At 39.8% G+C, this 22,056-nt stretch overlaps 1 protein-coding gene and 1 long non-coding RNA gene across 2 annotated transcripts; one reads left to right on the top strand and one right to left on the bottom strand.

Moving 5' to 3' along the window:
• Positions 1-22,056, bottom strand: part of RMI1 (RecQ mediated genome instability 1) — a 345,682-nt gene that overhangs the window by 275,270 nt on the left and 48,356 nt on the right.
• Positions 1,309-21,299, top strand: LOC105100476 (uncharacterized). Of its 2 annotated transcripts, XR_010382578.1 has the most exons (6): positions 1,309-1,467; positions 2,004-2,030; positions 7,241-8,283; positions 13,208-13,266; positions 18,376-18,457; positions 19,995-21,299. It is a non-coding gene; the product is annotated as an uncharacterized LOC105100476 (long non-coding RNA). The 2 variants fall into 2 exon arrangements; XR_838185.3 differs by lacking the exon at positions 7,241-8,283.

Consider the following 22,056-nt stretch of genomic DNA (forward strand, 5'->3'; position numbering starts at 1 on the left):
CTGCTGAGGTAAGGGAGAACACCAGCCGGCACTACTTTGCGTCTAGGGCAGGGGATGGCAAAGTTGGAATTTACCGAAAATCAGAAGTTTAAAGTTTGGGGCAGCAGGGCTGGGGGGGCTTGATTAACACTGAGTGAGAATCAAGATGCAACAGTCCAGCATTGGTGGGAACAGCAAGGTGAGCATTTTGAAGCAAGGAGTCAAAGAATCTTAGGGTGCTCTTCATTAAAGAGTTGATGGGTCTTTCAGGAAGTTCCTGTAATGAACAAACAACTCGTTTGCCTGAGCTAGTCTCTTGGAAGAGAAAAATCATGCCAAATGAGAACAGTGGAAGGCAAAGTCATGTTAATGGAGACTGTAAACTGTATGGGGGGTAGTTAGTTTCAGCCCTCAGTGTCCAGTTTTCTAGAAACCAATTTGCAACAGGTATAAATAGTCTTTAAAAATTCTCATCTTCTATTTTGTAATTCTAATCCCAAGGAGCTAAGGAAATAATCTGAAACTCATACAAAGATTTATGTAATAAAGATGTTCATTATGAACTAAAATTATTTAATAGTTCCAATAGCACAGATTGGAAATAACCCAAATGTCCAAAGGTAGGTAATAAATGTGGTATATAGAATTTCATGAAGCCATCAAAAGTTTATGAGAAAAATGTAGTAACAGTGGAATATGCATGCACTACATTTACTAAGAGGAAAGAAGCAGATTATAGAATAAAACAAACAAGGGGAAAAAAAACTGGAAGAAAATATACCAGACATAGCAAATACACCAAAATGATACTTCTGATGGTTAGTTTATAGACAGTTTCAATGCTCTTATCAGTATTTTATATATCTATTTACATGTACAGTCGTTGTTAAAATATATTTTTAAGAGACTATATACTTTTAACAGAATGTATTGCTTTTATAATCAGAATTTTTTTGCACAAGCAATAATATTATGACAGAAAAAGTAGGAAAGTACAGGCAGGCACAAAAGACAAAAATGTGAATTACGATTATCTGTAATCCTACCTGTTAGAGGTAACTTATTTAACCTTGTGATGTATATTTTTCCACACTTTTTTCTGTGTGAGAAAGCAAAGTAGCATTTCCCTACTGCTGTTATGAGTTGCGGGAGGAGCGGGTAGGAAGCACTTTGACCTCCAAAACAAGTAAAAATACAGAATCACTATCTAGCAATAGTCCCCTAAACAGATGAACTTTGTATCCCTTTCCTGTGTGCTGCCGTAGGGGAGAAAAAAGTTTTTCTCAACCCCTTTGAGTCTTTGGCTGGGTCTAAAGATTAAACTGACAAAGACAGATTAACAGGAAAAAAGCATACAAGTTTTCCGTGACATAAGAGCCTTCATAAGGAAATAAGACCTGTAGAGACAGTTAGACCTGAGTATTTTTATGCTAGGTTTGCTGAAAAATGGACGGTCGTGGAGGAATATGATAGGTTTGAGAGTATGAGGTAAGTCTAGCCAGGGGAAATTTAGCAAGGACTGTTCGTTAGGATTCTTCTCGCATCCCTTTGTCTTCCAAGATAAGGACGCTCCTTTCCCCCAGGTATAGGGAAGGCACCTCTCACAGAAGGATTTTATGACCTGTTTCAGGGGAGAAGGGTAGGGAGGAAAGACCAGAATGACTTTCCTACTTCTGCTGTTTTCTCAAACTCCTTTCAGCTTGAAATACTCACTGTGTCATATTTTGGGATAGTGTGTCCTGAACTCCATCACCACTGATGTCTAACAAAAATAGCTTTATCCCTGCCTTTTGCCATGCTGACATCTACAAATATACGATACCCCTCGCTGATATGATAACTGGGTGAGGAAACAATTTTCCCACCATGATTAGGCTGTCTGCAACCTTGGTAACCTTGTGGGCATTTTCTTTGAATATCCGTCCTATTTTTTTTATTCGGCAGGCCAATTCTAAAGTCCAAACTCCTTTGCAAAAAGTTTGCAAATAAAACTTACCTTTCTTTGTTGTTTTTTTTTTCTCTAGTTTTCCTTTCATGTACACCAAATAAATGTAAGTATTTTTTTAAAAGAGCTATAACATAATCATTTTTGTTCAATTAACAATATGCCATGAATATATTTATATGTCTAGAAATAGAAAATGAAAGTGCCTTTTTAATGACCGTACAGAATTCTAGTATTTGAGTATATCATCATTTATATAACCAGTGCCTTACTAATGGATTTTTATGTTTTGTGTTGTTGACATTACAATAAAAGCTGAAATAAACTTACACATACATTTTTGTGTCCTAATCTAGGATAAATTCCTTGAATCAGACTTCTAACTATAAGGATACATGTATTTTAAGGTTTTTAATATATATTGCCAAGTGTTCTTCAGAAAGATTGTATCCTTACAATTCTACCACCAATGAGTGAACATTTACCCAACATCCTCCCCAACACTAGACATTAGTGCTTATTTTATTACTGACCAAAAAGATACGCTAAAATGGTATTTCCCTTAAATTTGTACTTATTTATTAGAATGTTAACTAGTCATTTCTTGACTAGCCATTTGTATTATTTTATGTTGTGAATTGAATGTTTATAATTTTTTCCCATTTTCCTATTGAGAATTTATTCTCATTCTCATTTATTTGTAAGTTATTTATATTTTAAGGATACTGATTACCTGTTACCTGTCCTCTGCCTTCCAATCTCTTTACCCGTGGTTCAAAGTCCCTTCTCACTCCTAATGAGGCCTATTTTCTACCTCATCCCTATTACCCAGCGTCTTTCCTCTCACCAAGATTTATGTTTTCGCTCCGAATCAGAGACTGAACTAAAGAGTTGGCCAGCTAAAGCCAAAGGTAAAGAGACACTGCAGTAAGTTCAGAGACAGTTTACATGCTGTTCTGCATTTCCCAACTCCAACCCTATGTTTTTTCTTTAAAATTATTTAGACATGTGATTTTTAAATTTAAAGTTATTTTGATGGCACAGAGTATCATAAGAGCTAAAACTTATTTATTAAAAAAAGAAGAACTTATGAATGAAAAGAGTAGAGGGAAGCAAACCAAAGCATTTGAAGATGTAACCAAATTCATCAGCTCCTAAAGTCCTCAGTGAACTATGCCCAGTCCTTGAGAAAGGTCCTTTCTAGAGCCATGGATTAAAGGACATATTTCTTAGCAAGGCAATTTTAAAATAATCTATTTATTGGGCACAACAAACAGGACTGAGGTTAAATTTACCAATCTCGGGATTAAATTTCTAATCTATAGAGGGTGGGTAAAAAGTACAGTAAAACAAAACCTATATGTTAACAGTAGATTCCTTCTCTGATAACAATGAAGTTTATAAGAGGTCAAAGTCAGCAACGCAGAGACGCACACTCAGTAAGTAACCAAATGTTTGTTGAAATTATGATTACAGAATAAATGCTCCTATTCCCTGATAAAAACATCAGTTTGGGTACCTTAGAATTTAAAAAGCACTCACACTTGCTGTCGCTGTAGATCTGCATAGTAACTTTTCACATAGTATCGGCACCACCTTTTAGAGCAGGAACAGCAGACCCTCAGAGGGCATGGGCTGGAGGGCAGAACCGGCACCCAAAGTGCCCCCATCTCTGGTCTCTGTCCACCGTACCATCTACCTCCTACCTCCTCAAAAATATGAGTGACAAAGGTGATAAATCGTGTCACACATCCACGTGACAACTAATTTCCTGCCCAGCCTCTTCTGGCCTGTTGTGCTCACCTGTTCCCTGAATGTAAAATCTCCCTAGCACAGTGTTCCCTGTCAGCACAGCCCCTCAGCTCAACACCACACTCCAGAAAGGCCCTGTGGAAACTGAAAATAGTTGTTCATAACTGGTTTTACAGAAGGGTTATAAATAAACTCAACATATGGTATCATGAATTTAATAAACCTGATGTGGTTAAGAATTCACCTTGCTTAACTTCTAGTCTAGCACTGCCCGATAAAAATGCAAGGTGAGCCACGTGTATAATTTAAAATTTGCTAGTAACCACATTTAAAAAGATAAAAAGAATCAGGTGAAATTAATTTTAATAAAATATTTCACTTAACCCAGTATCTCAAAAATGTTATCACTTTAGCAGAGGGAGGGTATAGCTCAAGTGGCAGAGCATATGCTTAGCATGTACAAGGTCCTGGGTTCAATCCCCAGTACCTCCTCTAAAGATAAATAAGCCTAATTACCTCCCCCCTGCCAAAATAAAAAAATCATACAATAATAAATAAATGAAATATTTTAAAATGTTATCACTTTAAAATATTAATATAAAAAGATATGAATGAGATATTATCTTACATAATTTTGTACAAACCCAGTGTGTATTTTGCACCCACAGCACATCTCAATTCAGACTAGCCACATTTAAGTGCTCCATAACCACCTGTGGCTCCCAGCTACTGTATTGGATAGCTCAGGTCTAGCCTCAAAATTAAGAATAACTTGGGTGTGACATACAATACCAAAACTCATTTCTCAGGTTTTAGAAGAAGCTGAGGAGAGGAAAGTCCATTTCCTGCTCTCTACAGTGCAATTTGCATTGGTGGCAGCATTCCAAATCCCTCCAATATCCAGAATGTGTGAAATGCGACGAAAGGATTCCCTGACCCATGTGTAGGAAACAGCAAAAGCTTAAAAAAAACACACACGCAACCTGTTTTCTGTGTTGAGGCAAAGTCTCTGACTGTGGTCAGGGAACCATTTATCAAGGGCTGCAAGCTAAACACATTTAGGAGCCAGGCAAGTCACATAAATTCATGGGAACCAGAATGTTATGTGTAAGACAATCAGGGAGTGTTGGCAATTGTGCCAAACTGGAAAGTGAATGCTTTGTCTAAACTTGCTCAAGTTGAAAACCTGCCTAAAAATCACGTGTGCCCAACAAAACCCATGTGTGAGCCAAATTTGGCCTGTTTGCAACACCTAACTCAGTGGACCTGAAAAAGGGAGCATCATAAAGGGAAGGCTTGTTTTGTTCCAGGTGGAGGATTCTGTCTCCCTGGTTACACTGCCAAAAACAGTATTTCTCCTCCCAACGATAGAGGCTTCTGTGATGTAAACATGTCTCTTACTTAGAGTTGCCTATTAGAAGTTCAGTCTTAGGGACTTTCAAGAAACAGGAAAGCTATTAGACACAAATTCTCCATAAGTAAGATTCACTGGTGTGAAATGGCATGATGTGTACGCACATCTTTGCTTGCTCTCCAGACGTGGGCTGGACTGTTATGAAGCCACTTTTAGAACGTAAGCTTGACTTGGTCACCACTATGAAGTCAAGAGCAGCCTGAGTGCTGGAGGCCTGGTTCCTGTTGTTCTGTCCCTGCTGACCAGCCAGGCAGCACTCATTGTGTAGCTGTGCTGTTCAGGGTAATGCTTCTTTTGCCCACCTTCAACTTTGCTCTCACTAGAAGCACTCTTTTAAAGATAAGGAGTGTTTAACAACAACAACAACAAAATGTATAAACTCAGATGGATTAAAGACCTAAATCTAAGACCGGATACTCTAAAACTCCTAGAGGAAAACATAGGCAGGACACTCTTTGGCATAAATTGGAGCAGTATCTTTTTGGATCTGTCTCCTAGAGTAATGGAAACAAAGGCAAAAATAAACAAATGGGACCTAATTAAACTTAAAAGCTTTTCTACAGCAAAGGAAACCATAAACAAAACAAAAAAGACAACCTACAGAATGGGAGAAGATATTTGTAACCGATACAACCAACAAGGGATTAATTTCCAAAATATACAAACAGCTTATACAGCTCAATATCAAAAAAACAAACAACCCAATCAAAAAATGGGCAGAAGACCTAAATAGACATTTCTCTGAAGAAGACATCCAGATGGCCAAAAGGCACATGAAAAGATGCTCAATGTGGCAAATTATTAGAGAAATGTAAATTAAAACCACCATGAGTATCACCTCACACTGATCAGAATGGCCATCATCAAAAAATCTACAAATAAAAAATGCTGGAGAGGGTGTGGAGAAAAGGGAACCCTCCTACACTATTGGTGGGGAATGTAAATTGGTGCAGCCACATGGAGAAGAGTATGGAAGTTCCTTAAAAAACTAAAAACAGAGTTACCATATGATCCTACAATCCCACTCCTGGGCATATATCTGGGAAAGACAGATCTCTAATTTAAAAAGATACATGCACCACAAGTTCATAGCAGCACTATTTATAAAAGCCAAGACATGGAAGCAACCTAAATGTCCATCAACAGATGACTGGATAAAGAAGTTGTGACACATATCCACAATAGAATATGACTCAATCGTAAAAAAAAAAAAAAAAGAAAGAAAGAAAAAAAGAAAGAAAGAATGCCATTTGCAGCAACATGGATGGACCTAGAGATTATTCTACCAAGTGAAGTCAGTCAGACAAAGAAAGACAAATATCATATGATATCACTTATATGTGGAACCTGGAAAAAAAAAGTGATACAGATTCTATTTACAAACCAAAAACAGTCTCTCAGACATATAAAACAAACTATGGTTACCAAAGGGAAAAGGGCAGGGGAGGAATAAATTAGGAGTTTGGGATTAACAGATACACATTATTCTATATATAAAATAGATTAACAACAAGGACCTACTGTAGAGCACAGGGAACTATATTCAATTTGTTGTAATAACCTATAATGGAAAAGAATCTGAAAAGAGAACATAACTATACGTATATGTACAACTGAATTGCTTTGCTGTACACTTGAAACTAACATTGTAATGAAAAATAAAATTAAAAAAACAAAAAATGTTTTTATTTCTGAAAAATCTTAGAATATGTGATAAGGTATGCATTGCAACAGTTATATTTGCATCTAAGAAGGATTACATAGCAGGTAATCAAACTCATTTCTCCCAAGAGCACAAATGTGTGATAGAAGTATCCTCAATAAGAGAAAGTGATTCTCTTTCAAAAACTCACAGCACCCTTTTCTGCTTGTTCATGAGATCACTTCTTTTGATGGAGTGACTTTCTTCTGGATGTTATCTTCATAGCAAAAGGAATACCCTCCTAATTCTCTGAAACTAGGAAGAGATAGTTTGGACGCCATCAAGCTCGTTCTTTCTAGGGAGTGCTTGCGCTGACATAACAAAATATCACAGACTGGGTGGCTTAAACAACAGAAGTTAATTATCTCATACCTCTGGACGCTAGACGTCTAAGGTCAAGGTGCTGGCAATGTCAGATTATTCTAAGGCCTCTCTTCTTCACTTGCAGATGAACACCTTCTTGATGCCTCTTCCCACAATGTGTCCTCCTGTGTATGTGCACCCCTGGTGTCTCTCCTTCAACTTATAAGGACACTAAATCAGGGGGAGGGTATAGCTCAGTGGTAGAGCACATGCTTAGCATGCACGAGGTCCTGGGTTCAATCCCCAGTACCTCCTCTAAAAATAAATACCTAATTACCCCCCCCACCAAAATAAAATAATTAAATAATACAATAATAAATAAATAAAATATTTTTTAAAATATAAGGACACTAGTCATATTTGATTAAAGTCCACCCTAATAGCCTCATTTTAACTTTGTTACCCCTTTACAAGCCCTATCTCCAAACACTGTTACTTTCTGAGGTACTGGGGGTTACTTTCTGAGGTACTCAACACACTTCAGTCCATAACTGGAAGTAACATTTCTTGATAATAAAAATAGCTAACATTCACTGAGCAATTCTTATATGCTATCAACCATAATAAGCACTTTAAACATTTTAACTCATTTCATCCTCATAACAACCCGATGAGCTAGATACTTTTATAATCCCCATTCTGCAGATACAAAGACTGGGGCAGAGAGAGCGTAAGTAACTTGCCCAAGGTCTCACAGCTAGAAAGTGGCAGAGCAAGGATATGAATCCAGATGTCTTGGCTACAAAACCCAAGACACTTTATAGCATATAGACCGAAATGTTTTTTCAGCAGAAAACCTGCTATCCCAAATTGGTTAACTATGGTTCAATATTCTGTCTGTTATGGACTGAATTGTGCTCCCTAAAATTCATATATTGAATCCCTCACCCGTATTGTGACTATATTTGGAGAAAGGGCCTTTAAAGAGATGATCATGGTTAAAGGCAGTCATAAGAATGGGACCCTAATCCAGTAGGATTATTGTGTTTACAAGAAGAAGCAGTGACACCAGGGGTGCATGTGCACAGAGAAAGGCCATGTGAAGAAAGCAAAAACGCACCCATCTGCAAGCCAAGGAGAAACCAAACCTGCCGACACCACGAACTTGGACTTCCAGCCTCCAGAACTGTGAGAAAATTAATTACTATGGTTTACTCTAAAACTTCAAATGCTTGTGGATGTGCACACCCTGTGGAATTGAACTGAGAGTATGTGTGTGTTTTAAACAACAGGTCTCACAATTACTAAAAAACAGAAGACAAATGTCTGAAAAACAAAAAACAGATGCAAAGTTGCACGATCTGCTGTCAGATAAAAATGCAATACACATTGTCATCTATAAACTTCTAATATCTTGGATTTGGGGGTCATATTTTTCAAGAGGATCTGGTATTTTTGTTTAAACAGTCTGGTAACCTGATACCCATTAAAAGAATACATAAACCAGAGAAAAACTCAGTAGAGACCATGTCAAAAGATGCAACCTTAAATGAGAGAGCATTCATTCAATGCATTTATTCAGTGGCATCTGTTAGCAGCCTGGTATTTGCCTCTGTGCCAGGTACTGGCTAGCCTGAGTGGAATAAATCATGGGGAATAGAGAAAAAACAAACAGAAAAGAAAGAAAGTGAGCTCTTAAGATAGCAGGGTGAGGGCAGCAAGTCCTAGGAGTAATAGAAGTAGCTTGACATTGAGGTACTTGGAAAGGAAGTCCTTGCAAACCGTTTAACAGCACAAATTAACAGAGAGAGAGCAGACAGCTGGGCCTGCAGGACACAGAGGACGGCATGAAATATTTAGGAAGAAACTCAATCCAGACAAAAAGAGAAAAATGGGCTGGGACACACCTAACCCTCTAGGCTTGAAAACTTTACCAATTTAGGAGCGAAAAAGGATTTGCACACTTACTTTGGTGTTCACATTTGACTTAATCACCTAGAGAGCTCTGTAGTGAGTTCTATAGGTTTCTTCCAGTTGCTCTGTAAATTTCTATTGCATTTTGAGCAAAGCAATAATTTGCTTTTATTTAAGATCTTCTTGTGGCCCCAAGGAAGAGTGTACTGCTTATTACAGAAATTCTGGCATGTCTTAACCAAGTTTCACACCTCCACTGCGAGTGTGCGTAAAGGGCTGGCAATTGACTGGGTGGTATTAGGTGTGCGTGCAATGAAAGCACAAACTGTAAGTGGGAGCACATGTGTTGTGTCCTGTGGACAGAAACAATAATGTTTTGAGTGGTGCTGACAAGTCATGAGTCACTGAGTGCACCCGGGAAGATAATAGCTTTCTGGAGGCAAGAAATCACTTGAGGGGGGGAAACTGCTTCTGCCTTTGCCTTTGCTGATTAGCTCGCTAGAAAGGCAGGCACATCGTCCAGCCCAGGGGTCAGGCAGCTGTGCGTGCCCCACTCTCCCTTTTGAGGAGACAGCAAATGACCCAGGGCTGGTTGACATCAGGGACTGGCCAAGAAAACAAGTTCCAGCGCCTCTGGGACCAGCCTTCTGTTGCTTCATTGCCCACAGCTCATATCTGGCATGACAGCACAGCCCTGAAGTAAGTTATGGCTCTGGAGAAGGCCCTGAAGTCGAAATAGTGGGGAAGGACTCAGAATGACCTGCAGGAAAAAAAAAATGGAACAAACAATGGGTACAGCAGGAGCCTGCTATCTCTGTCTCTAGGAGAACAGACTTATTACATTTGTAGAAAGACAAAAAGCTTACTTATTTAACCAACTCCCCTAATAACCAGCGTTTGTTTGGGTTTTATTTGGGGGGGAAACCTAACAAAAGATACATCATGTTCACGTCAGTAGCAGTCGTTCTGAAGTGGGCAGGGAAGCCAAGCGGAGCGTGAAAGAGCCTTTCCCCTCCGCAGCCCCTCCCGTTCCCACCCCCGTCCCCACCACTGAGAGTCACAGCTCTAAACCAGGAGTCTGACGGTAACAGTCATGTACATTCAATCCCATGCATTTTACCAGAGGCTTGACAAAGGGGTTGTGTGGGCAAGGAGAGGCCTTCTGGGGATGTGAGAAAACCGCCTGGGCGCCCCTGAAAAAGGGAAGCTCAGCATCGGAAAGAGGCTCAGGAAAGTGGGAGGTTTTCTGAAGCTTGGAAAGTAGAAGGAACAAACGCCTCAGTGCCACGAGACATCAGGAAGCCAACAGATGGAATTCGACTTGACTGACTAACACGACATGGCCAGAGTTAGCTAAGACCTGACAGAATGCACCACTCCAAGTGGGGGACTCCCCACAGAACAACCAAGGTGTCTTCCATCAAGAACTGTTTCATCGTGATGTGCCTCTTCATTGGAGAATTTTTTAACAGTTAAAATTAATGGTTGAAAATAAAAACTTCTGCTCTGTGAAAAAGTCAAGAGAAGGGGGCAAGCTACAGTCTGGGAAAAAACATTTGCAAAAGACGCATCTGATAGAAGACTGCTACCCAGAATATACAAAAACCCCTGAAAACGCAACAATAAGAAAATAAACAGCCCAATTAAAAAATGAGCCAAAGACCTTAACAGACATTTCATCAAAGAAGATATGCAAGTGGCAAATAAACATATGAAAAGATGTTCCACACCGTATGCCACTAGGGAAGTACAAGTTAAAACAATGACATAGCACCATACCCCTGTTAGAATGTCCAAAATCTGGAACACTCACAACACCAAATGCTGGCAAGGATGTAGAGCAGCAGGAACTCTCATACAAAATTAGTGGGAACACAAATGGTACAAGACACTTTGGAGGACAGCTTGGCGGTTTCTTATAAAACTAAACATACTCTTAACATATGATAGAGTAGTTATGCTCCTTGGTATTTACCCAAAGGAGATGAAAACATATGTCCACACAAGAAACTGCACATGGATATTTATAGCAGCTTTATTCATAATTGTCCAAACTTGGAAGTAACTAAAATGTCCTTCAGTAGGTGAATGTATAAATAAATTGTGGCACATCCAAACAATGGAAGGTTATTCAGTGCCAAAACAGAAATGCACTATCAAGTCATGAAAAAATACGGAGGAAAATTAAATGCATATTACGAAGTTACAGAAGCCAATCTGAAATGGTTACATACTATATGATTCCAACTATATGACACTCTGGAAAAGGTGAAACTATAGAGATAGCAAAAAGATCCGTGTTTGCCAGGGACTGGGGAGTGGGAAGGAGGGATGGTTAGGTGAAACACAGAGGATTTTTAGGGCAGTGAAACTATTCTGTGTGATACTATAATGATGGGTACTTGTCACTATACATTTGTCCAAACACACAGAATGTATAACACCAAGAATGAACCCCAATGTAAACTATGGACTTTGGGTAATTACGATCTGTCAGTGTAATTCCATCAGTTGTAACAATTATATCATCCTGGTAAGAGATGTTGAAAATGGGGAAGGCCACGCATGTGTAGGAACCGAGAAATCTCTGTACCTTCATCTCAATTTTGCTGTGAACTAAAAGTGCTTTAAAAATTAAAGGTAATAGTTGTCTAAATGAAGTGTGGTTTCCTAGATTGTATCCTGGAACTGGAAAAGAACATTAATGGAAAAACGGCTGAAAGTCTAGAGTTTAGTTAATGGTAATGTACCAACTGGTTTGTTAGTTTTGACATATGTACCACAGTAATGTAGGATGTTAACATTAGAGGAGGCTGAGTAAAGGATATTCAGGAACTCTCTGTACTACTGTTGCAACTTTACTATAAACCTAAAATTATTCCAAAATTGAAAAATAATTTTTAAAATTAGTATTTGGCACATTTGTGGTTAAACCCCAAGGTTATCTGAAAAACATTCTGAGGAAAATTCATTCATGGACTTCTCATTCTTACTTTCAGTATTTTTAAGAATTTTCAAATATCTGTGCTAAACATACAAAACCAGCAGGGTGGTTCATCCCTGTCACATGCAGTCTCCAATCCCCCAGCGGGGCCCTCCCTTGACTCCCACAGACAATCCAGCTGTTGACTCCAGGTGTGTGGGTGAACCCAGCCAAGACCAGAGGACCATCCAGCTGATCCTAATCCAAGCTGGCACTATGCAGATTCATAAGCAATAATACAAGATTGTTGTTTTAACCCACCGAGTTTTATTTTGCAGCTATAGCTTACTAATACAACTTTTCACACATTTCTTTTAAAAAAAAGAAAGAAAGGAAAGAAAAGAACATAACAAGTGCACAATTGGTGAGAATGTAAAATGATGTGGCCACTGTGGAAAACAGCATGGCAATTCCTCAAAATATCAAAAATAGAATTACCATATGATCTAGTAATTCCTTTTCTGAGTACATATGCAAAATAATTGAAAGCAGGGTTTAGAAGAGATATTTGTATACCCATGCTTATTGTAGCATTATTCACAATAGCCAAAAGGTAGAAGCAACCCAAGTGTCCAACAGGAGATAAATGGATAAACAAAATGTGGTATACATACAATGAAATATTGCTTAGCCTTAAAAAGGGAGGACATTTTGACATATGCTATGACATGTATGAACTTTGAGCACATTATGTTAAGGGAAATGAGCCAATCACAAAAAGATAAACGCTGTATGATTCCACTTAGATGAGGTACCAAGAGTAGTCAAATTCATAGAGACAGAAAATAGAAGGGTGGTTACCAGGGGCTGGAGAAAGGGGGCAATGGGAGTTGCTTAATGGGTACAGAATTTCAGTTTTGCAAGATGACAGGAGTTCTGGAGATTTCACAACTATGTGAATGTACTTAACATCACTGAATTGTACACTAAAAAATGATTTAGATGGTAAATTTTATGTTAATGTATATTTTACCATAACTTTCCTGAAAAGCTAATGATACAAATTCCATCCTCTCTGTTAAGTCTTCTCATACTTTCTCACCCAAACATGACCTCACAGAACCAACTTCCAGTTTAAAGTAGGAAAAAATAGAACACATGAAATTGTCACCCATGCTATGCAGCCCAGACCCCAGATGCAGAGACTGGGTTGTTTGTTTTTTTGTTGTTGTTTGTTTGTTTTAACCATATAGGCTAGCTGTGTTTTATCAACAGGATGCCACAGAGGCCTGTGACAAAACCAGACTGAACTGGCTCCATCCAAGATGGTCAAAGTAAGCTACAGGTCACCACTTTCTTTGCCTTAATTTATCACTTTATTTCCATACCAACCCCTGAGATCTGGACACTTGCCTAATTAATCTGTGTTTGTTTCAAAAGTGCCTGGTGTTTGGCAAGATGCTTTGCAGCTGTACTTTGAGAGATAGACAGTGGTCAACATCCCCAAGCTGGCTCTCACTTGACCGCAGGAAGGCGTCTGCAGAGGTGACCGAGAGTTACCTTTGCTTCATTACCATGCTAAGGTCTCCACCCAAAGGGGGCGCTTGTACCCTGCTAGGCACAACTCGTGCCTGTGCAAAGGAGTGTGGAAGACTGTGCATGCCACAGCTGCCCCTGGAAACCTCCACTCCTTTCCTAGAGCCTGATACCTGTCTGCCTCCTAACCCTGGAAATTCCCTTACTCCCCTCCCTCTGGGGAGAAGGTGCCTTTAGAGTGTGAACTCCCCTTCCCCATGCTCTGGCCATTGACTAAAAGCCTGTCTTACTTGCACCAAACCCAGTTTCGTGATTGGCACTTGGACCTGAGTGGGAAAGAACTCCAACTGAGCTGGGGGGCGGGGTGGGGGGGTCTGGTGCTTCTGTTCAGCTGTGGCCCCAACAGGGAGGCCTGGCATCTAATCTGGCAACAAAGCCATCCTCTATAATTTTACAGACTAACTTAAAGCAAGAAATTAAAGCTATTCTAGAAGATTCCCCCTCATTTATTTCACCACTCTCAGAAACACAGAAATTAAAAACATTTTTAAAAATTGCAATTAAAAACATTTTTAAATGTTTTTAATGTAAAAAAGCAATTAAAAACATTTTTAAAAATTGTTCTCCCCATTTCTGTCATATCCTCCCCAACAAAAACTTTTTTTTAAGCTTTTCTAATATAAATCTTACCACCTTTCCTGCTGCCTCTGCTCTCTGTGCTCAGATTTATAAAAGAAGGCCCAGCAGGGAAGGAGGCAGAGGAAATTGTCCAGTGGCCAAGGCCCCAGTTTTCTTTTTTGGGCAGATGGAGTGTCCCTATATAACCTGGCTGGCAGGTCTGATTCTAAGAAAAGAGACACATACAGAGAAATGAATACAAATATTTAAGCCACATAGTTCTTGCGAGACAACTTTTAGATGAGATTTCTATTTAAACTGTGCCAATTCTTCCCAGACAGTGTGGCTCTTAAAATGAAAGCCCAAATGAGTTTGATCAAAGGTGTTTTCAGTGGAGCAAGGTTTGACATTTCTCATCCCGCACAGAGAAAATGAAAAGAGGAGTCTTTACTCATAGGGACCGCGATTTCCAGCACATGCTCCTTTGGAGTCGTACTTCCTCATAGCAACAGCACATGGCCTCCCCTGTGGACCCAAGGAAAGGGGTCCCTGACACATCCAAAGGGGCAAGAGAAAAGTTTGTTCAGCACCTCACCTGCTAGAGGAGAGGCCAGCTGTCTCCCAATGCTTTGTAAGAAATATTGGCTAAAAAAATATAATAATTTCATTTCCTTTGAAGTGGCAGTTGATCTCACTTTACACACTGAAATCATTCCTGAGATGATATCTGCCACCTCTTCCACTGCCAGCTCTCCAAAACCCCCTCTCAGCCTCTTCCTATACTCTCTGGTTGTGAATAGCCTATAGTCCCCAGATCAGAGATACCAACCTGAGTGCCACAACGTATTATAGGGTGCCTTGTGAAGGTTACCTTTTCCTTAAGAGCCATCACTTCCTAAAAGATGGGAAGCACTGCCCTTTACGTACTGTTTCTGGACTCAGCTGCCCTTTCTTTCTGGAAAATCTTTTATAAACTGTGTAATTTATAACACATTTTTTCAGATTCTGCTGTGGGTATTTGACTTTCTCCTCCAGGAAGTCTTCCCTGATTTGACCTAACTCATCATTTGCTGTAGGTTAGGTGCTTCTCCCCTAGATTCCACATTTGCTGTTTACCATTATAGGTAGCCACTAATAAGTAATTCCCCCACCATGTCTGGTTTTGAGGGCAAAGTCCTCATAACTGTTGTTATTCTACCCTTAAAGGAAGTTACTCTGAATTTTCTAATAAATTTCTATTAACCATCTGATACAGATGCTTCTCCACTTCAGCAGCAGTGCTTTCGTGCACCATGTTCTGATCTGATGTACCCAACTTTTCCTTCTCACTAGACTGCAATGTTATTGCTACCAGAACTATGTCTGATTTATATATTAGTACGTCCAATACTAGTTGTGCCTGAATGGAGGCATTCTCTGCTCCCTCAATGAATACACTGTCTCCCAAGAAGATCAACCATAATTCTAGCTAAATCACCAAAAGTAAAGACAGGTCAACATTTTTACTTTTATAAACCTTAAAAAAAAAACATTTCTTGCTTCATGCTGTAAACAAGTGGTTCTTGACTTCAGGATGTTGCATCAATGTCACCTGCAGAACCTGTCAAAAGAGATTGCTGGGCCCCATGCCCAGGAACTCTAGTTCACTGGTTTAGGGTGGGGCCCAAGAATTTACCTTTCTAACAAGCCACCAGGTGATGCTGACGCAGCTAGTCCATGGATCAGATTTTGAGTAACTCTATGCAAAGCAAGCCATGAGACAACCCAAACAGATCTCTGCTAGGTCTTACCTAACACACACATCTGATCCTGGACTGAATGAATAATCTTAAAGAGAAATGTGCCACATAGGGCTTACATGTTCTGGGCCAAAAGGAAAAAGCTCTCATTGTTTTGCACCTAGCATGTACATCAGTTTTGTCGCTGTCATTTTTATAAGATGGTCCAAAGGGATGTAACAGTCAGTAAATACCTACTAGGAGAGACAGCTGTTAGGGAGGTTAGGGTACAGTCCTGGAGCCAGACTCCCTGCTATCAAATCCTGCCTCAGCTTAATCTCTGTGCTTCAGCCTCCTCTTCTGTAAATTAGGAATAATGGCAGCCCTCCTTATTTGGTTGCTGTGAAGCTTCAGTGAGTTGTCAGAGGGACATGCTTAGCACAGCGTCTGGCACATAGTAAGGGCTCCAAAAACATTAGCTTTCATCACTATTAGAACTCTAAAACATCACTGTTTTTACACACAATATAAATTTAACCTTCACTACAGCTCTGTAAACAGCTTGCCTAAAGTCATAAAATTAGAAAGTGTTAAAACTGAGATAAAAATCAAGGTTTGATTCCAAAATTCATGTTTCTCTTTCTACTCATTCATATACTTGAAAGCTTATTACAAGGCAAATTCCCTGAGTCCCATCTGACTCCAGATTCTTATCCCAGTCCACGGGGGACCCAGAAATCTGCATTTTAAACTAGCATCTCGGTTTCTGAATTCTAAATCTGATGTTAGTGGTCTAGGACCGTCTTTTCCATACGTGGCCTTGCCGGATGGACATTAGGATTAGTGAGAACAAATACAGGACAGGGCTTTAGAAAATAAGTACTAAACAGGTGTCTGCTATTATTATGAAAATAAAGTTTTTCTTCACATGTTAGAGCTATGTCAAAATAAGACATTGTGTTAGGACACAGTTGAGAACTAAAAGCTGTTGCTCTAATTTGACCAGGTAGATAAAAGCTGAAAATTCTTCTGGAATAAAATGATTTAACAAAGATTGAGAACTCTATTTCTGGAGTCAGAAACACTTTAGTATGATTTCCAGCTCTATTTCTTATTACTGTGTGATCTTGGGAAACTTATTTCGCTTCTCTGAACTTTAATTTGCTCGTTTGTAAATAAAAATACCTACCTCATAAGACTGTTGCAAATACTAAATGAAATAATGCATGTAAAGTACTTAGCACTGTGTCTACGATAGGAATATATACTCAACAAGTTCTGCCATGATTATTCTTACTAGCGTTGACAGTCAGTTACAGGAGTTGCACAGAAAAAGGAGTATTTGACAACACCACAGCTTTAACCACTGGGATAAAGTGGGTTTTTTGTTTGTTTTTTTGTTTGTTTGTTTTTTAAAAAGGAGGCCTAATGGTATTTTATCATTTTTAAATCATGTGGAATTTTGAGTGCTCACCATCATACCTAACATATGTTCATAAATCCCAGCATCACCATATCTTTATAATACATGGAGGAATGTAAGTGTCCACTAGCTTCCCTTCCCAAAAGAGCCCTGAGGAAGAAATGGACGCCAGCACTTGCTCAGCGACTGCAGAGAAATGAGAAGGAAATTTCTTTCTTCTCAGAAAGGTTTTCCACTCTCTGCGGAGTTCTCCTCATGAAACAGCCCCTTCTCAAGACCACACCATCACAAACTCACACATTCTACAATGTCTCATAGACCTTTGGAAAGAGCCTGCAGCCCACCCATCTCCAGTGTGTGGAGGGAAAGAACAGGAATAAACAAACAAACAAACAAAACTCACTGCAACTCTTTGGTTAACACAGCCAGTAAGCAAATTCTGAACCCAGGAGTGTGTGTGTACTTGTGTGTGTTTCTTTGGAAAACAGAAATGTGGAGATTCAAATTAATTCTAAATGCTTCAAAAGCATGAGTTGAAGTTGCCTAAATGCTATATGCTGCTGGCATGTCATCAATATGATTTGGCATGAAATAATTCTCAGAAAACACTCCACTGCAGAAAGAACATTAATGCACTATTTCTCCAAAAGACAACAAAGAACTGCTTTGTGAGATCAGCCCACTTGCCAAGTGAGTGAGTTGGCTGCTCACTGGGTACCAAGGCCACTGTCAGCCCTGATCTAGAATTCTAAAATTATATTTATTCATAGATAGATAAACATACGTATATGTAAAATATAAATTTTAGTTGGTTCCAAGCACATGATAGAATGGTGTAATACAATTTAAAACGCATCAGAATTCTCCATCTTTAGTATTAAGCTTATGCATAAACACAGACATTTCCTACCAAATGGAAAAAGGAATTTTTCTCAAAAGTAAAACTACCCCAAGGAGCATCACAGAATTTTGTTACATTAAATGTTAGATTAAAATCCTGCAAGTGCTGTTATGGTGGAACTTGGGAAATGTTACTCGATTTTTAATTAATATGCCACATGATTTATTTACTTATATTTTATATGCAGATTTTGTTGTTGTTGTTGTTGTTGTTGTTTTAAGGAAATGTCCTTCTTTTAAAACCACAGATAAAATATCTAAAGTTGGAAGTGTCATCGGAACAAAAAGAGGAGGAAGGCTCCAAATCTGCTTTCCAAAAAGGAGCGCAAGGTCCGTTTATCGATCAGTTTCAGGTTGTCACAGCTTCCCACACGAGCCCTCTCCTCTTCTTCCTGCGCAGACAAACCCAACCCTACCCTCCGTCTCCCTCCGCTACTTGGAAGCATTTTTTCTTTTTGACGTATTAAAAGGGATGGGTGCGTGCCTGGGTGGGGGTCGGGCCTCTCTTGCCGCGGCGGGATGCTTCTCTCTCCTTCTTCCCCTCCTCACACTGACCCGTAACATCGAAGAAAAGCAATGGCACAAGGGCCCCCATCGTGCGTGCCGCCCCTGCGCACTTCTCTTTCTGGGCCGCAGTAGCTGAATACCGGGGTGGGGCGTGCCAGCGCCGGGGTCTGCCCGGAGTAACCCGCCGCTGCGCCCGCGCCCGCGCCTGCGCGGGGCAGGCACGGTAAGACGCAGAAGGGCAGGAAAGTCCAAGCGCTCTCGCTGGACGGCTCGCGATGTCGTTTCGCCCTGAAAAAACCCAAAGCTGCAAGGCGTAATGCCAGTGATTTCCAGGGGCCATGGGTTTCCAAGCCCGCAGAACGTCGCCCTCTTGCTAGTGGTTTACAGACAGTCCCTGCCTGGTCAGTTTCCTGGTTCACAGCACTTCCTGTCTAAGTAAAGGTTTGGGAACCGCACCAGCCAAGAGACACAATTTGCCCCGTGAAGTTTCCGTGGTCTGTGGCCAACTGTGTCAACCGCTCTCCGGCCCCAACCCAGCTCCTTCTTCATGAGGTGTGAGAAGGGGGGGCTAGACAATAATTTTACGACTATTTTTATTTCCTAATTAACCCAGGAGAAATACAAAATGAAGTAAACCTTTTGGGGGCGGGGAGTGGAATTAATTCTCAGGGCAAGGCATTATCCTGCTCCTTTTCAGTGATCTGCACCAAGGTTCTGACCTCTACAGGTGCCTAAGCATTTGCTGCCAGAGTTTTTTGGTTTTGTTTTTGTTTTTTTCTTCTGGGGAAAAAAAAAAGAAGGAAGGAAAAAAGGAAGGAAGGAACCTACCAAACAAATACCAATTAGCTGTGGTCTCTTTTAGAAGATTAATAAAGCACAGAAATCTTTGTTTATATTTTTGCACATTTTCCCATGAAACTTCTCATAGTCCTCTCTCTCCTCTCCCCTACTTCTCAGAAAACAAAACATTTGATCAAGGATATGAGGAAGAACAGTCATTTCTTAATGTGGGAAACCAGTTTTATTTATGAACATGCACAGTAGTACATCCTTGCCCTGGGGAATGCTTGTGTCTAAACTGTTTAATGAAAGCTCACTATTACGTCTTTGGGCAGGCCTGACTTGGAAGCAAATAAAATTTGATCTGTGTATACACAGAAGACAATGTAAAAGAAAAAATGTGCTATTGCATTCCACATGGATTTGGGACCATCTTTGCAATCCTGATTATCCACACCTTGTGTTTTCTGGAATGTTTGATTCATTGGTGGTCAACACTTGCAAGATTATTTCATTAAATCTTAGCACTAGAAGGGACTGGAGAAGGTCACCCATTGAGTCAACCTTCTCATCTTTGCAGGGATCTGAGAGTCTGAGAGGCTGTGACTTGGAACTAAAGTCAAAAGATACAGACAACCCTTGAAGACAAGGGAAGCCTGGAAGGTGACACTTGGGTCTAACCAGCAAGCAGCAGGACTGCCATGTTAAAATCCTCTCAGCAGCCGTCCTTCCACAGGGATGAGGTTACGCAAGAGCCTTAAGTCCACATAAAGCACTGCACTTGGGAATCCTTCCCTCACCTTTTCTTCTTCTCTGCTTTCTGAATCCTAGCCCTTCAGCTTTCTCATGAGGCCTGTCTGGGTGGAAGCGGAGGACTAAACGAACAGAATGCTGCAGCTCAGGCACTCCCGTGTGCACCAAATGCACAATGTCCACTTCAGCGAAACCCTCTTAACTTGCAAGAGGTAGCAAGCTTTATTTGGATGTTAATAACATATGTGGCCCTGGTAAGGAGAGGGGAACTGAGAAAGATGAATGGCACTCAAATCAAAGCAAAAGCCAGCTGCCCCTTCCTTTTTCTCTGTAGGCATAAACCAGCACAGAAGTAGCCCCTGTTTCAAGGCAGGAGGGGAAGTCAGGGAGAAAACAAAAGGGGAGGCCTCTCTGATGGAGTTCTATTAATTTTTTTTTTTACAAAGTTTAAAGGGCTTCTTTTGAAAAGCCAGCCTAGAATTTAAGCTACTACCCCAAATAAGACGTGGCATTATCTGCAGACATCACCTAATCCTGCACTGTGAAATTAACATTCGTCTAAAAAAAGGGAGTTTTCTCTTTTCAGAACCGACCTTTTTAAAAATATTCACAATTTAGATGATTTTGGTTTTGCCAATGAGAAGAATTAGAACTTCTCTGGGGGAAAAATGGGTTTCAACAGACATTTTTGTTCTTCTCTGCTAAGATTTTTGGTTCAGAAATTTGGACTCCAGATGCATAAGAAATCTTTAGCTTTTGAGACACAAAACAATGTTTACCTGATCTGGAGCTGTGAGTGAGGGTTCTTCTCAAATGAGACTCATTTCCTTGGGCTACAACACCCCAGTTTCCAGCACAGGCTGCCTGAATCATGGTGTTTTCCTAGTGAAGCTGGCTGGGTAAGGCACAGATTAAAGGAGATTACTCCTGTAGTTTGCACTACCTTAAATTCATTATTACACTTCATTTAGAAATGTAATTCATTTATTCATTTCTTAAAATCATTGAGTGTGCTGATGGGCAAAGTGGAAATTAGTAAAATTTCCCTGTCCCTCACATCAGTTCTTTGTTAATTTATGCTGTGAAAAAATTAAGAATAATAAACTTTCATCTAAGCATTCCCAAAACATTACATCCTAGGGCAGTTAAAAGCAGAGGGATTGATTAATTATGTGAATCAAATGCAAAGATTACAAAAAAATTCAAAATGAATAATGTTCTATTCTGGAGGAAAATCTGTCTCTTTTGAGCATCACAGCCATGCAGTGGTACATTTCGGATTTAGTTAATAAGAGTCCAATTATATTTGAAATGTAGATTAATTCTCCTAAAAGCATTAATCAATTGGGCAAGGACACCTCAGTAATAATGCAGTCTCTTTACTGCTTCCATAGTAAGATTGTGCCCCCATAATCATAATCAGCTTATTGATACAAATATCTCTTCCCTCCAGTTGATTCAAATAGAACATTTCATAGGTACTTTCAGCTGATGGGATGGTAAATAATTTTTAGACTAAAAGTTGAAGTGGATTGATTAGAAGCAATTTTTTCTGTTTTGCACAATAAAAAGATGAACTACATGGTTCGCCAAGCCAATTTGTGGAGCAACCTCTCCTCTCTAATTGCTGCCAGGCTAATGTAGTAGAAGCCGAGTCCTAGGAAGTAGCGAAATCCATTTACCCAGCTATGACATTTAAGTAGCAAACACAAGTACTGGATTTTTCCATTACCCTTCATTTCAGCTCAGCTACATTCCACCTGTGACCCTTACGTGATGAGGGCCATGTGCTTTCATACAATTTGGTAACTATAATAAAGGTTCACTTCAGAATGTTTGAGAGCAGGCTAAAATCATTTTTTAGAAAAGCGTAATTAAGTCCATAACCA

The sequence above is a fragment of the Camelus dromedarius genome, chromosome 10 (assembly GCF_036321535.1).
Source record: "Camelus dromedarius isolate mCamDro1 chromosome 10, mCamDro1.pat, whole genome shotgun sequence".
In the NCBI taxonomy this organism is placed as follows: Eukaryota; Metazoa; Chordata; class Mammalia; order Artiodactyla; family Camelidae; genus Camelus; species Camelus dromedarius.